Source organism: Struthio camelus, chromosome 2 (assembly GCF_040807025.1).
Source record: "Struthio camelus isolate bStrCam1 chromosome 2, bStrCam1.hap1, whole genome shotgun sequence".
In the NCBI taxonomy this organism is placed as follows: Eukaryota; Metazoa; Chordata; class Aves; order Struthioniformes; family Struthionidae; genus Struthio; species Struthio camelus.
The window spans coordinates 87,313,261-87,326,942 of record NC_090943.1 but is presented as its reverse complement, the minus strand read 5'-3'; the positions used below and the strand labels follow the sequence as shown (position 1 = coordinate 87,326,942).

The 13,682-nt window shown below is 36.3% G+C and overlaps 1 protein-coding gene across 8 annotated transcripts in view; it reads left to right on the top strand.

Annotated features, from left to right (window-relative positions):
* Window positions 1–13,682, top strand: part of CDH12 (cadherin 12) — a 646,759-nt gene that overhangs the window by 114,627 nt on the left and 518,450 nt on the right. The gene's annotated exons all lie outside the window — the stretch shown is intronic.

The window sequence follows — 13,682 nt, the reverse complement described above, 5'->3', positions numbered from 1 at the left end:
TACATTCATGCATATATGCAAAGCGTATATATTTGTATATGGGAATCTGATAACTACACAAGCAAATGGCACATGTGCACCCTGAGGGGCCTGGTTCATAATCCTGGGAGGTATCATGTTGGGGTGAGGGGAGAAAACTCTTATTAGCCGAAGCTTGTTCTTCTGTGGGAACGCCATTTGTTCAAGACAAGGGAAAGAGAGATAGGAAGAAGGATGCCAAAGCAGAAGTTAGCACAGCAGTTATGGAACACCATTGGGATGTAAGAAAATAAAGTTTAAATCCCTATTTGCCTTGGCCTCAACCCAGCTCTCACTTCAAGTAACATAACCTCTGTACTGTTATAGGCTGAATCTCTCCAAGGAAGTTATTCAACTTTATTTTATAAAAATTTAAAAGATCTTTGGCAGAGAGAGGAATTCTAAATGGTTCAGTAGCTCGGTAGTTAGAGTACTTACTGGCGTTTTGAGAGGCAGGTTAGGTTCCTGTTCTGAATTGCGCCAAACAGGGACTTTAAACCTTGGTCTTCCTATGTCCCAGATGAGTTACCTTCTACAATATTAGATATTCTAAAGTCTATCTCTAGTCTGTCATCTTTTACAGATGATTCAGTATGGTCCGTATGTGGAATGGAGTCATTTTTTAACTCTGAAGAAGTTCAATTGGCAAAAGGTACTTTTTAACCACCTCTTCTTACAACTACTTGTTTTTGTTTTAGAAGTTCTAATCTAGGGAGCGTCTTTTGGTGGCATTTATTTCCTGCTCCATTAATGTAGACCCAAGCTCTTTCAGTGAAAAGGGCAGACAGAGAGGAACAGGAGTCTATCTATGAAGAAAGATCCATGATCTTGAATCTAACAGTGCAAAAAAGAGTAAGATTATGGCTAAAACAATAAGTAATTCACTGAAAGCTGCTTATCTTTTTGACATATAGCTGCTCACAAGAGCAACTTATGTGCCTAGTGGCTGTTTGAAGGCTCAAGCAACAAGCCCCAAACTCATTTTTATTTCCTCTGATTCTGTGGCTAGTAGTTAAGCAGGTTGAATATTTAAGACTGAGTCACGTACAACCACGTTTTGTCCTTATTGCTTCAGGTAGCACTACATGACCAGTCCAGTAGTCTGTCTCAAGCAAGGAAATGCTCAAAATTACCAGAAAACCTGGACTTGCATCTATTTATTTCTGCCTTAAGATTATTTATTGTATTCTTGTTTAGTCAGCAGCTTATCCATAATGTGCAGGGCATCGTTTGTGTGTATGTGTTTGTATGTACGTTTGTGTGTATGTATGTGGTCCAAGCATCATGATAGCATCCTTACTATCCCTTTTTTCTCATGAGATTTTCTAATTTTTTTATTGTGCTTTTTCTTTATTTTACATTTTGCATACTTCACTCCAAGAAAGCTGCATCACATCTGCAGTAAGCAGTAGTTCGCAAATTCATCAGATGCAGAGAAAGATGCTTGAGACTACATGGCTCTAGGAGCGCAAAAGGAGCTGAAGTATTTTGGTAATGATCTACTTCTGCATCCTATTTGTATCTTAGTACCTTAGTAGGTGTCTCTACTGTTTCATTGTGCCCCCATCTTTACTTCTGTACTTTGTAGTGGTGCACATTGCACCATGAAATTGAGGACATGAAGACCCATCCAATATCTCCGTATCTCTGTCTGTAAATATGAGAAAAGCTTCATACAGTGCAGTCTGATCTATGAGAAAATTATTTAAAGAAGCAAAGTGGAAACTCCTAGATATGTGTAATCAATATCATAATTGGATTTCTGCAGAGATGCTGATGGGATTTTATTGTGCAAAGCTGTATCTTAATTTGGGTGACTGTTGAAGCAATGCATATTATGACGTCTCCTTCACTACTGTAGAAATACTTAGCAAAGAATTTTTTTCATTGTAGAGACACTTAGGCAGCCAGAATAGAAGAAATAAGATAGCCTTTGATCTAGACTCTTTGTATGTTTTTTAAAAGGTACAGACTAATTTCTATTACATTTATTCACTTCAGGTGTGCCCTGTCTGACCTTGGCAAGACTTGCTTTCTGCAGGGTGTACTTTTACAAATTATTTTAAAAGAAACCTCATGTATTTGAAATTTCCCTATGGATTCAGACATTTCAGCAATTTTTAAAAAAATTCTCGAGATTGTATTTGTTGAATCCTATTTCTACCAAGCGTGCAGGCTCTCGACTTGCCCTGTTTGATGGTAACTTTTGAGCGCTCTCCAGGTGCAGATTTATCTTCTGACAAACTAAAACAATGGCTGTGTGAGTGATGCCATCTGCCTGCATCCTTTGAAATGTGATGTTGACTGGAAACTAGTAGCACTGAAAAAGCATCCAGTCTTTTCAGTGCTGAGCCTATTAGCAGTCAAGTGCTAAGTAATGAGCGCTTATCCTAATGCTGTAAAGAAACTAGCTGGAATCAAGGCTACAGAGCCAGGCAGGTTCCCCTGTGTGGAATCAGTGATGGTCACACTCGCTGCACTTCAGGGGGGCACAGGGCCTTCTCAGCCGCGTACAGTCAGACCAAATAATCCATAGGCAACACACATTTCCAGAGGGTTGCCCGTGTCATGGTTTCTTAGTTTAGCATGACTTTGTGTAAGTCAACAAATAAAGGCTGTTTCCTATATTGCTAAGTAGGACGGGGCAAGAAGGTTTTAAATGGGAAAAGTGGAGAGGGAGGGTTTAGTTTTGAACACTTGATTGCTTGAATGGAGGATGCACAGAAGTAAGTTTGCAAGTTTAAAATTGCTAGCTGAGTGTTCCATTAGATATTTTATTAAAAGTTTCTCCCCCAGGAAAAACATCCTTTCCCCCCAAATCCTAGTTTTCAAAATATATTTGACTGTATATTGAATTAAATGAAATGTCTAAAACTGTGTCTAATAGTCTCATCTGGCAACTTAATTACTCTGTTTTTCCATATGTTGAAAACCAGATTTTGTCCAGTTTCAGTATAATCAGAAGGCTGCAGCTGATTAACTACCTTGTGTCTGTGAGTTCTTCCGTAGTGGGATCCCTGTGACACCAAACACCACAATTTAGCTGAGCCAGCTGCCACTTACCATGTCTTCCTCTACCCTGAGCTATTCTGGAAATGCTGCATCACAGCCTGAGGCCGAAGGCTCAGATACTTAAGCCGTTAGGGTTAATAAACTTGCAGGATGGGGAGATAAAGCTGTACAAGTATGCATGTTGGCACAGAAAGTAGGGTCCCCCTTGTTCTTTATGTGGCTGCATCACAGGTATGTGGACTTCCAGGCATGAACCAGCAACCAAAGACAACCTGCCATTAGGATCCAAGCTTTTACAACAGCAAATTTTAATGTTTTTTATATAAAAATTTAGTTACACAGTACAGGCAGTAAATAAAGAGGAGAACAATACAAGCAAGATGCATGAATGTAAATGGATAGAGATGATGCTACTCTAAAAGATGCATCATATGAATTTTGATATACCCCCATTGTGACTTTTTCTGGCCTTGATAAGTGGAATCAACTTTTTTTTTTTTTTCCCCTCTTCTGAAATCCAAACTTTTGTGTTGCTCTAAGTATTATTTCAGAAGGGAATGTCTTCTACCACTTTTTGGAAGACTTGACTCAGTTTCTGCTACAAAATTTCAAGAACATCCTGGCCTAGAAAGCCAAAAATTTCATTCAGAAATAAAAGCTTGGTAAGAAAAGGAAATACAAAATACTCTCTACAGAATGAAACTGAGCATTCAGTAGTCTTTTTGTTGTTGAAATAACTAGGATATCAATGACCTTAAACATTTAAGCAACAGTGATATACTGGCCCTCAATTACAAAAAGAATGTAATTTTTTATATCTTTATCTTCTTTAAAGTAGTGACTTTAAATTCCAGTCGTGAAATCTACTGTTCCTTAAAATGTTTTACTTGAATTCCTAAGAAAATGAGGTGTATGCATCCATACAGTCTTAGTATTTTCATCTATGTATTCCTGCGTTATGTTTGAGCTTAACTAACATCTTCACCATGATTTAACAGGGAAGTAGAAACTAAAAAAAAAATATTTATTTCTTATTACAGGAAAAAAGTAAATTTAGAGGCAGCATGCAGCCTCCAGTTCCAGCCACTTGGCCTTCTAGCAGCTGAGTTTGTTTGGCTTATCCAAAAGCTGATAGCAGCCAGCTGACCACTCAGTATACACTTAGTTGAAGACAACCACAGATCATGTTGTTTCCTGGTTGTCTTGGTAAGATGCCAAATAGAAGTGGGTTAAGGTTACAGAAAAGTCTCAGAAAGGTGCTGGGAATATGCAGCAGCGTAGCGGGTGAGAGAACTCACGCAACAGTCACAGCAACAAATCCACTGACAGTCCAACTCTGTAAATTCCCAAACTCGAGGAACAGAAGAGACTGTGGTATTTCCTTATACGTTTTGTACCTATAGTTTTTGTAGCTATTTACACCTTTCCTTTGTTACTAGAGCACTTAAGTCCCACAAAAGCACTATTTCCAGACTAATAAATTTCTGTTATTGTTGTATTCATTACACTGAATCATTCATCATTACATTCATTACTTCATTCATTACATATTGAATTTAAATAGACCCTCTTAACTCCTAAAAGCTTATTATTAGTTTTTTCAGTAAGGAATACATTTAAGGTCAACTTTCCTATTCCATCCTGCCTGACTTGTTTATTTTATAGGTGATAGGGTTGTCCATGCAACTCGGGAAGAATTTTATAGATAATTCAGTATGTCTTGCCATGCAAATGTGCAGGTAGTTAAATTAACCTGCTTTTTCAGTATGTTTTTTATTAGCAGGAGGCAAACTGAAATTCCATCTTTGGAACTTGTTATCATATTGAGTATAATAGCCTCGCTTCTATATGAAGTAGAGTGCTGAGAAGGAAGAGAGAGCACTGAAACAGAGCAGATAGTGGTATAGCAGGTATAGAGTACCTGGGAGGATGTTTCTGCAACCATAATATCTCTGTTGGCAGATACCGTACCACAACTCTCCTTGAATCGGTATTTGAACGTGTGCCCCTTGAAGCTTGACACCTGAAAGGGCAGTGGTAAAATAAAGACAGGCAGAGAGAGCAGTGAGCTAATGGCAAAAGTGCTGCATCTACACAAGTTCTAGTTCTCTGAGCTAACGTATGGGGGGGGGGGTGAGCTTCGGTGAGCAGAAAAAATGGCAAATAGAGAAAATTTTGTCAGTATTTTATTACCTTTCGCAATCGTTAACTTGTGTTCAAGCCATGCTAATAGTTAAATTAGCTTGCTAGTCTTTTTTTAAACTGCATTTTGGACTGTGAATTTTAATTGTCAGTTATTATGTAGCTTGTTAGGGGAAGGAGTAAGATGCAGTTTTCTCCTGTGAATAGTAACCTCTGCACACATTCACTCAGTGGATTTGTGTAGCATTGGCTCTGGTAAAAAGATCAGTTTTAGCAAGGAATAACAATAAAATGATTATAATAAAAACATCTTAAAACAATTTACCACATAATTAATAACAATTCCTCCTGTCCCTGAAGCAACAGTTTCAAAAAATTATCAGGTCAGTAAGAAAAGCTACTAACAGAGAGACTGGTAGCTGTTGTTCACCTATTGGGCATACATACATTAAATAAAATCCTTTTACTATACTATTTAATTAGCTACTACACATCTTCACAAGCAGATGGGATTTATTTTATGGTTTTACTTGTCTAGGATTTGCTTTCTCACCCATTTAGGAAAACTTAAAATGCAGCTCATTTGCAGGGTAAATATCCAGTTGTTTGTCAGGCCCCTTAGTGATGATGTGTGCTTACATTGTTTTTTAGCGTTTCACAATTTAGAATCTGTGGAAGTAATAGAGCTAATACTTGATTTACTAGAGAGCTACCACGTACATTATACCTTTACTTCAGAAGGCAAGAAGAAAAAACGTAGATGGCACTGCCCTGGGCAGATAAATGTGACCGCTGCTCATTTGCTTTGCAAAATCAGACAAATTGCTTTATCTGTAAAAGCCTTTTATTTAGCACCATGTGTTTAATTTAGTAAGTTATTTTTTAACCCAGTTGACTACCTTGCCTGCATTTCCCTTGCTTTGAAGGAAACGCTGCTAAATGATGTCTTATGCCTGGCACAACTGGAACGCATGGCTTTGAAAGCCTTTGGATGTTTGAAAATATAGGGCCTGATTCTGTGTTCATTTGCATCAGTTTTTCAGTAGTGTCAGGTCATGATTTTAAGAGAGTAATTTCTGATATCAGGCTGTGCATATGAGAGCAAAAATACTCATAGGCCATTCTTATTTCGACTATATTTGATTACAGAAACAAATAAAATTGTTAACAGTATACTGGACTGTGTTTTGCTGCGTATTTCTGTGCTTTGATAGTTCCCAGCATAGTGATGTTTCTTTTCCTCTCTCTAGCTGTGGCAGGTCATCAGCTAGCCCTACAGTAAAGCCCATAATAAATAAAAGAAACCCACAAAGGGAAGCTCTCTTGAAGAGGTAATGTACAGAATTTTTGGAACATGTTTTAAATCTGCCTTTCCTATAGAAACGACAAAGGAGAGCTAATAATGACTATATACACTTTCATTAAGACCCCAAGCACGCAAATGTCTCTCAGAGGCATGTTTCCTCCTTCCCTAGATTCTCCTTTGAAAGAGAGGGGAGAAGAGAGATAATTACCCTGCCAAACTGTCTAAAAAAGTTGGCATACAATTTGTCATACGGCAATACATATCACTATGTTCATTGCTACTCACATACCCATAGCTAAGAAGGAGTAAATTTTTCAAAAGGCAACCAATATATCTTATGTTCATTGATAAATCAGTGTCCGCTGGGTTTTGGCTTCTTGAATACGTAACGTTATTGAAATTAGCAATAAAATTCTGCTACTCGTTCTGTATCCACACGTCAGAGTCCCATACTCTCTGACCAAGAGAATATCTTTTAGATATTCCACATGTGGAGGGTATAATGCTTAATATCAAAATTTACTACTTTAAAGATATTTGATGTTACACAGGATTTTTGATTTAGCAGAGTGGTACAGCAATATACTGAAATCACAGTGCAATAGTAAGTTACACTTAGGAAAATACAGCAATTGCAATATACAGTTGAATCGCAGTACTAGCGTGGTCCCCGCTACTGGTCTGTATAATATGCTCACTGTCATGGCTTTGGGTGTCCAGCTCAAGCCTGTTGCTCTCTTCAAAATTCTTTTGCTAGTTATTCAGTTTTTATGCTCTATGTTGGGCTGAGCCAGGTATGCACCTCCCTTACTACTGGTCTGGCCAACTCAGGGAGACATTTGCAGTCTTTTGATGATCTCCAGGAGAAGCATTTATACCACCAGTTGATCTGTTCAACTAACATAGGTGGCTTAAGTAAAACAAAGGACATGCTATGAGTTGAGATAAATTCAGCTTTCTTTGTAGCAGCTGTGGCCTATTACACCCCACAGTCTTCCCTGAGCTTCATGTGCACATGGCCCTGGCCTATCTCCTTTGAACCTCCTTCCATTGTAGGGATTTACTGGTCAGTCACACCACATCTCTGAATTACACATTTTGTTATGTTCCTGTTGCTCATTTGTGACACTCAAACTGTGAGAACTCACTTAATCTAAATGTTAATTGTTCAGCAGTATGAACACATTTAGTGTTGATTTGCTGTGTTTTTAACCTACTCTGTAGAACTTTCCCAGAACCTTTACTTCAGCCTAAGTGATCTCCTCCCTTCTTTCCCCAAAATCTTTGTCAGTGAAGGTGACAGGTTTCTGCACTATATGCAGCAATGTTCCCTAATTTTTGACATGGTATCTATTGTTCAACATGTATTAATGTATAGGACTGGGACCCAGCAACCTGGTAGAACTCCAGGAAAAAAGAAATTTAGGAAAGTATATCCAATAACAAGTAAAGAAATGAGCAGGTAAAGCAGACTACGTTGTTTCCTCAATTGTAGAAATTATTAAAGACTGTTCTAGGGCAAGCACACTAAGTTTTCCTTGTCACAGATTCTTAATAGCAGGTGTCCTAGTTTCAAACAGTATCGAGTGTCTGGATTCATAGCTGGTGTAAAAGTCTGTGTTGGTATTAGCAAACAAAAATATTGAGTTCAAATCATTACTAAGTGTCTCAAATATAAAGCTCTAAAATAGATGCTTAAGTACCTAATTTTAGGCAGTGAGATTTGAAACTAGACCTATTTGTGTATTTTTTGAAGACCAGCTGCCAGTGTACCACACCACTTTGAATATACAAGATTTCAGTCAGTGTTACAGAGCTGGAAAGTACGATATTTAAAAGGCACTTACTGCATAAGAAAAACAATCACTCTTATTTCAGTGAAAGCTGCAATGAATTTGATAGACGTAAACGGATTTGAAATGTAATAAACTAACAGTTCACTAGTTATATCTGAAATATATGACCATGAGCAGTCTAAATTACAAAGCAGACATAGTTTTTCAGTGTCAAACAACGTCTTTGTTCCTAAGCTGAAGGGCAGCTAAGGGTTTTATTTCCTACTCAGACCAAACTGTCTTTTTCTGATATAGAAATGAGAAGAACCAGTATAAAAATCAATACTAATTTAATTTTCAGATAAACTCACACAGTAAAGAGAAATAACGGTATTGAGTGTTATTGAAAGTTATATTAAACATTTATAAAAATTGTCTCCTCTACTATGACATTCAAGAGCAGCAACAGTAAAAATTGATGTTTTCAGCTTTAATATATATACCAGCATTGAGACTACACATCATGAATGAGCTTTGAGTATGTTGGGACATGGAGGAGAACTTGTAGATCTTCTTTAGTAATTTAAGAGGAGTTCTTTATGTGAAACCAGTATAGAGTAGCTCCCAGGGGTTAAACATATCACAAAAGTTTGAATCATTCATGTAACGTATAGCTTAATTTTGATCGATGACTTATTGTTTTCCTTTTACAGTAAAGATAACCTCATCTTTAAAATGAAAAAAGTAGCAAATTATTAATAATTTGGTAAAATTAGAGCTTTCTGAAAAACATTTTGAAATTTTGTTTGGAAGAAGGGACCAAGTTGATAGATTTTTTTTTTTTTTTTAGCATTGTTTTTTGAACAGGCTTCTTTCTTGCACAACTCTAAGTGGAAAGATGAATGTATGGCAGCCTTGACAGCTGTTTTGTTTTTGTGTTTATTATAGGGGATAGTGTATTTGTTCTATAGAGGATAATGATACTAAATTTTGAAGTCAGCACTTGAACTCTCCATCCCTACAGGCAAGCAGGTTGCTCAAATAAATAAATAATCTCGTTCATTAATTTGGATGACTCTAGCAAAGGAATCATGGTCAGATGCCTTGTTAACTGTGCTGTTTGCACTTATATTACTTAATGAAGTTAGTCAAGATAAAGATGTGCACTTTGAAAGTGGATTGTCCCAAAGACTTCCTTGTAACTCCACGATGAATTACAGAGTTCAGGTCTATGCAATATTAAAAGAAAACTCTCTAGCAGGACATTTTTGCCTTACGTAGTCACTCTGTAATAGCATATATAAATATTGATAGAAAAGGAGTCATCTTGTTAAGAAAATGCAGTGACATTTCAAAAGAATCCTATAAATGTCATGGCAGAGGCAGACTCAGGAAAACGTTCATCTACTATTAGCTGTTCTGAAAAAACAAAATATTACGATTAGGATGAAGAAGAATTAAAATGAGGTGATTTAGGTTTTAGGCTGTTTAAAACATGAGTAATATCAAACTTTTCAGCACAGTGGCTTTTCTTAGTAGATATTTTTATTAAAAGGAGATGATGCTATGGATAAAATGCCTTTTCTTCTGTGCTTAACAAGCTCTTCTTTTCCATACTTTCACAGTAGAAGTTTTCTTTTGGCAGGAGGTGCTTAGAATAAGAGAATGTGGCTAGTCAGAAAATGCTGATTTTTTTAAAAACTTTTTTTTTTTTCCCCCAAAACGATTATATTTCAGCTCAGTATTTCTCAGGAAGGATTCTCAGTTATAGGATAGTTTGTATGTATTAGAATATATGTGGTTGTGTAGGAGTCAAAATGTTCACCTCTGATGTATAAGGCCCAGGCTCAAATCTCAGTTCCAGCTGGCTACAGGGATTTGCACCAAAGTTTTCTCTAGTATTGGGGAGATAGCAGGAAGAGAGAGTTTTCTTGGCAGAGTGAATAGGCAGTTATTTTATATGTCAAATTAATAGAAAAAATTAAACAAGGCATTGACTTTTGAGCTCTGTGGTCATGGGTGTAATTAGTAGATGAGATAGCCAGATTCAAGCTTTTAGCTGAATAAGGCAGATATTCGCCTGTATTTTCTATAGCCTGGGTGTGTACTCTAACCACTAAGACCACTGTGGTCTTAGCTGTGTATGAGCAAGGATCCCCCCTCATCTACCAAGCCAGTAATACAGAAGAAAACTTGTCCAGATATTTAAGTACGTATGCTAAGACTCTATTTTGAAATATTCAAATAAAAATCCCTTACAACTGATGTGACAATTTTATCTGAAAAGAAATGTTCATTACTTACTATAAGTATAGTTTTCTTCATCTGGTACGTCTGGTTTAATTCCTGACTTGCAAATAAAGCTGCATTCAGCTTTAATGTTTTTACCCCGTATGTTATTCAGAGAGCAGTCCTGAATGTAGGCATTTACTGAATACTTGGCTGAAAACAGTGTTTGTCGTTCGGTCGGTTTGTGGAAGGTTTGATTAATTTAAAAGTGAAACTTTTGCCATTCACTGCTTCTGACGTCTGATGGATGCATAAGTCATGTGATACTATTCTGGCTTCCTGATTACTGTTTCTTAGACAAGAGAATAATGAACAATAAATACTTTAGTTTGGATATATATGTACTCCTTATTTGTATGTTACTGGTATGAACTGTTGTCAGCCCTCATATATTTTGTGAATCAACCTTTGTAGAAAATACTATGCAGAAAGAAAAACAAATCCTGTCCTAACCTATGAGGTAGGCTTTTAAAGCAAGAATTTTGCGACAGCTTTTCTTTCATGAGCGAAAAAATTCTTGAGACCCAGAAAGGCTCAAAGCCCAAATTATTAAAGGGTGAGAGAGTATTCTGAGGGAAGTATGCCTAGATGCTTACCTTGTTCTTCCACTCTCCCCCAGGCGCACTCTGCTGGCCTCTGGAGAAGACAGGATATTGGCATAGGTGAATATTTTGTTTGACCCGACTATGTTCTGTGATTTTCTTGTTCTTATGTAACTGCTTGGATGGGATTCCCACCGTTCTCCAGCCCTCCTACAGTGAGGGAACTGCTGATCTATATTATTCCATCCACCTTATTTACACACTTTAACCTTTCAGTGACCTTCTTCAAAAATGTTAACTCTCCCTTGCCTGTTTTCATGAGATAGATTTTTAAAAGTCTTCACCTTTAACAGACATGCTATAAAATCACAAGAATCAGGAGAATTAGAACTGCGAATGTCGAGACCTTTTGGGATAAAGTATGAATAAAATTAAAATCTACCTATATCTTCATATGAAACCAGAGTCACTTGAAAGTTCAAAATAATGGCAAAATTTGTAATTACAGCCTCTGTACCTCTGGGCTTTCTGGTTGCAGATAAAATTTTCAGTTGCTACTCCATTTACCTTAACTGTAATTGGGATAAGTTTGGCTTATAGTATTTTGACTTGAATTAAACCAGGAAATTCTACATACTTCTTGACAGTGTGTTCCTCAATCTTTCTAAAGTAATTTCTCCTCCAGTAAAGATTTTGATAATGATAGTATTTGGGATTTCTATGTTCAGCCAGTCCAAACCAACATGCCTGTTCTATGTCTATTGGTAATAGTTTATATGCTGTTGGATGTTGAGGATACCTGAATTTCACAAAGGTTCACCCAAGGAAAAAAAAAAAAAAAAGATTGTTGCATATTCATGAGGATTACTGCAAGGAGGATTTGAAACTGTTCTACCCTTTTAGGTTTACTGCTTCTCTGTCTTCATCTTTATATTGGCTGTTTCCTTACGGTGGCAATATCATAAACAAAGAGGAATTATTTATTTGAAGTATGACCCACTTTGCTGTTTGTTGAGCTCTTCCATATTTGAAAAATGCATCAGAAATTTTATTGCTGCCACTGATGAGCTTCTGGTTAAACAGAAGTGGAGATGGAACACACTAGTATGTTGCAATGTGAATGAAATGCAGAGAATAAGTTGTTCAAACATATGCATGATTTTTATTGCCAAATAGTAATAAAAAATAATAATCATTTTTTGTCCAGCTTCTCCAATACACCCACTGATTACCATCAATGGTTTAGGCTGACTGTACTCCTAAACCATCCTTAGGATTTACAGTGCAGTGTAAAGCTACAGATTTTCAAATGCTGAAAATCTATCCTTTTAAAATCAAAATAATGTTGGCAAAACTAACAGCAGCCATTGGTAGGTAACAAAAACATAGAAAAACTGAAAAAGAAATGCCAGAAAACTCCACTTTTTCCCCATTAGAGTAAGGTTTTTTTGACTTTTAAAATCCAACTAAGACATTTTTAAAGTTAATCTTAACTTGTGCGTGGTTGTCTTGATGGATTTCATTAACCAATTTTTTTCTTGTATTGCCGATGTATAAAATAATTACTACTTTAATTTGTTTATTTCCTTGCTTGCAAATGTATGTATGTCTACTCTCCTCCTTCTAATGGCTTCTGGATCATAGGTATTCCATGAATCATGGTTGAGATACAGTGTACTGTAATAGGGTTATATGGACTATTTTGGTCTCGCAAAATAAACTGTTAGAAAAGTATACAATTTTAGTTCTAGACATACGTGAGGTATGTATGTCCTGTTATGGAAAGCCCTGAAATCGTCTTGAAAGAGGTATTCATTCTGTAGGCATTACATTCACTGTGTTTTGTTACTCTACTTGCATTTTTTAGGTTTTAACTTTCACTTGAGGAACTACACCTTCATTTATTCTGAAATTTGTATGATATTAAAACAAATATAGATTATATTGAAAATGTAGCCTCGGACTTTGAAATGGAAATTCTTCTGCAACAGTGCTGAACTAAAGATCAACACAAATGTTTATAAACTTTTGGACAGGAAAAAACAGGGTGGAAAGGTAATTTTTTTCTTTAACTTTTTAACATTAAAACATAATCAAATGTAAGCAGAATATAATCAAATCCTCTCATTACTAGAATAGAAACTGAATATCTACAGTAGTTTCAAAACAAAATGATGGATATCATGAACCTTCCAACTACTAAAGGACTAAGAAATGTAGAATATGCTGAATTATTCACTTAAAAATAAATCAGTTGAAACGTTGTTAGAATATAGCATCTGTTCAGTACATGTCTGCTGATTTATCCAAATACAAAACTGGTTCCAATTGACTATGTGAAGAAATGTCAAAGGCATCTGAAGTAATAAAATATTATACTTTAAACAAAGCACATTATCAAGAGACTTCTTTACAGCACAGTGAAGCGGATCTAATTTACTCTTGATTAACAAGAAGAGATGAGCCACACTTTATCCTTGTTTTCAGAGATAATAAATAGCATGACTTCCTCTAATACAAAAATCTAAGTCATAGGTTTTCTTGTTTTATAAGCAGTCACTATGTTATCTGAAGTTTTTGTTTTATCTGTCTTCTCTT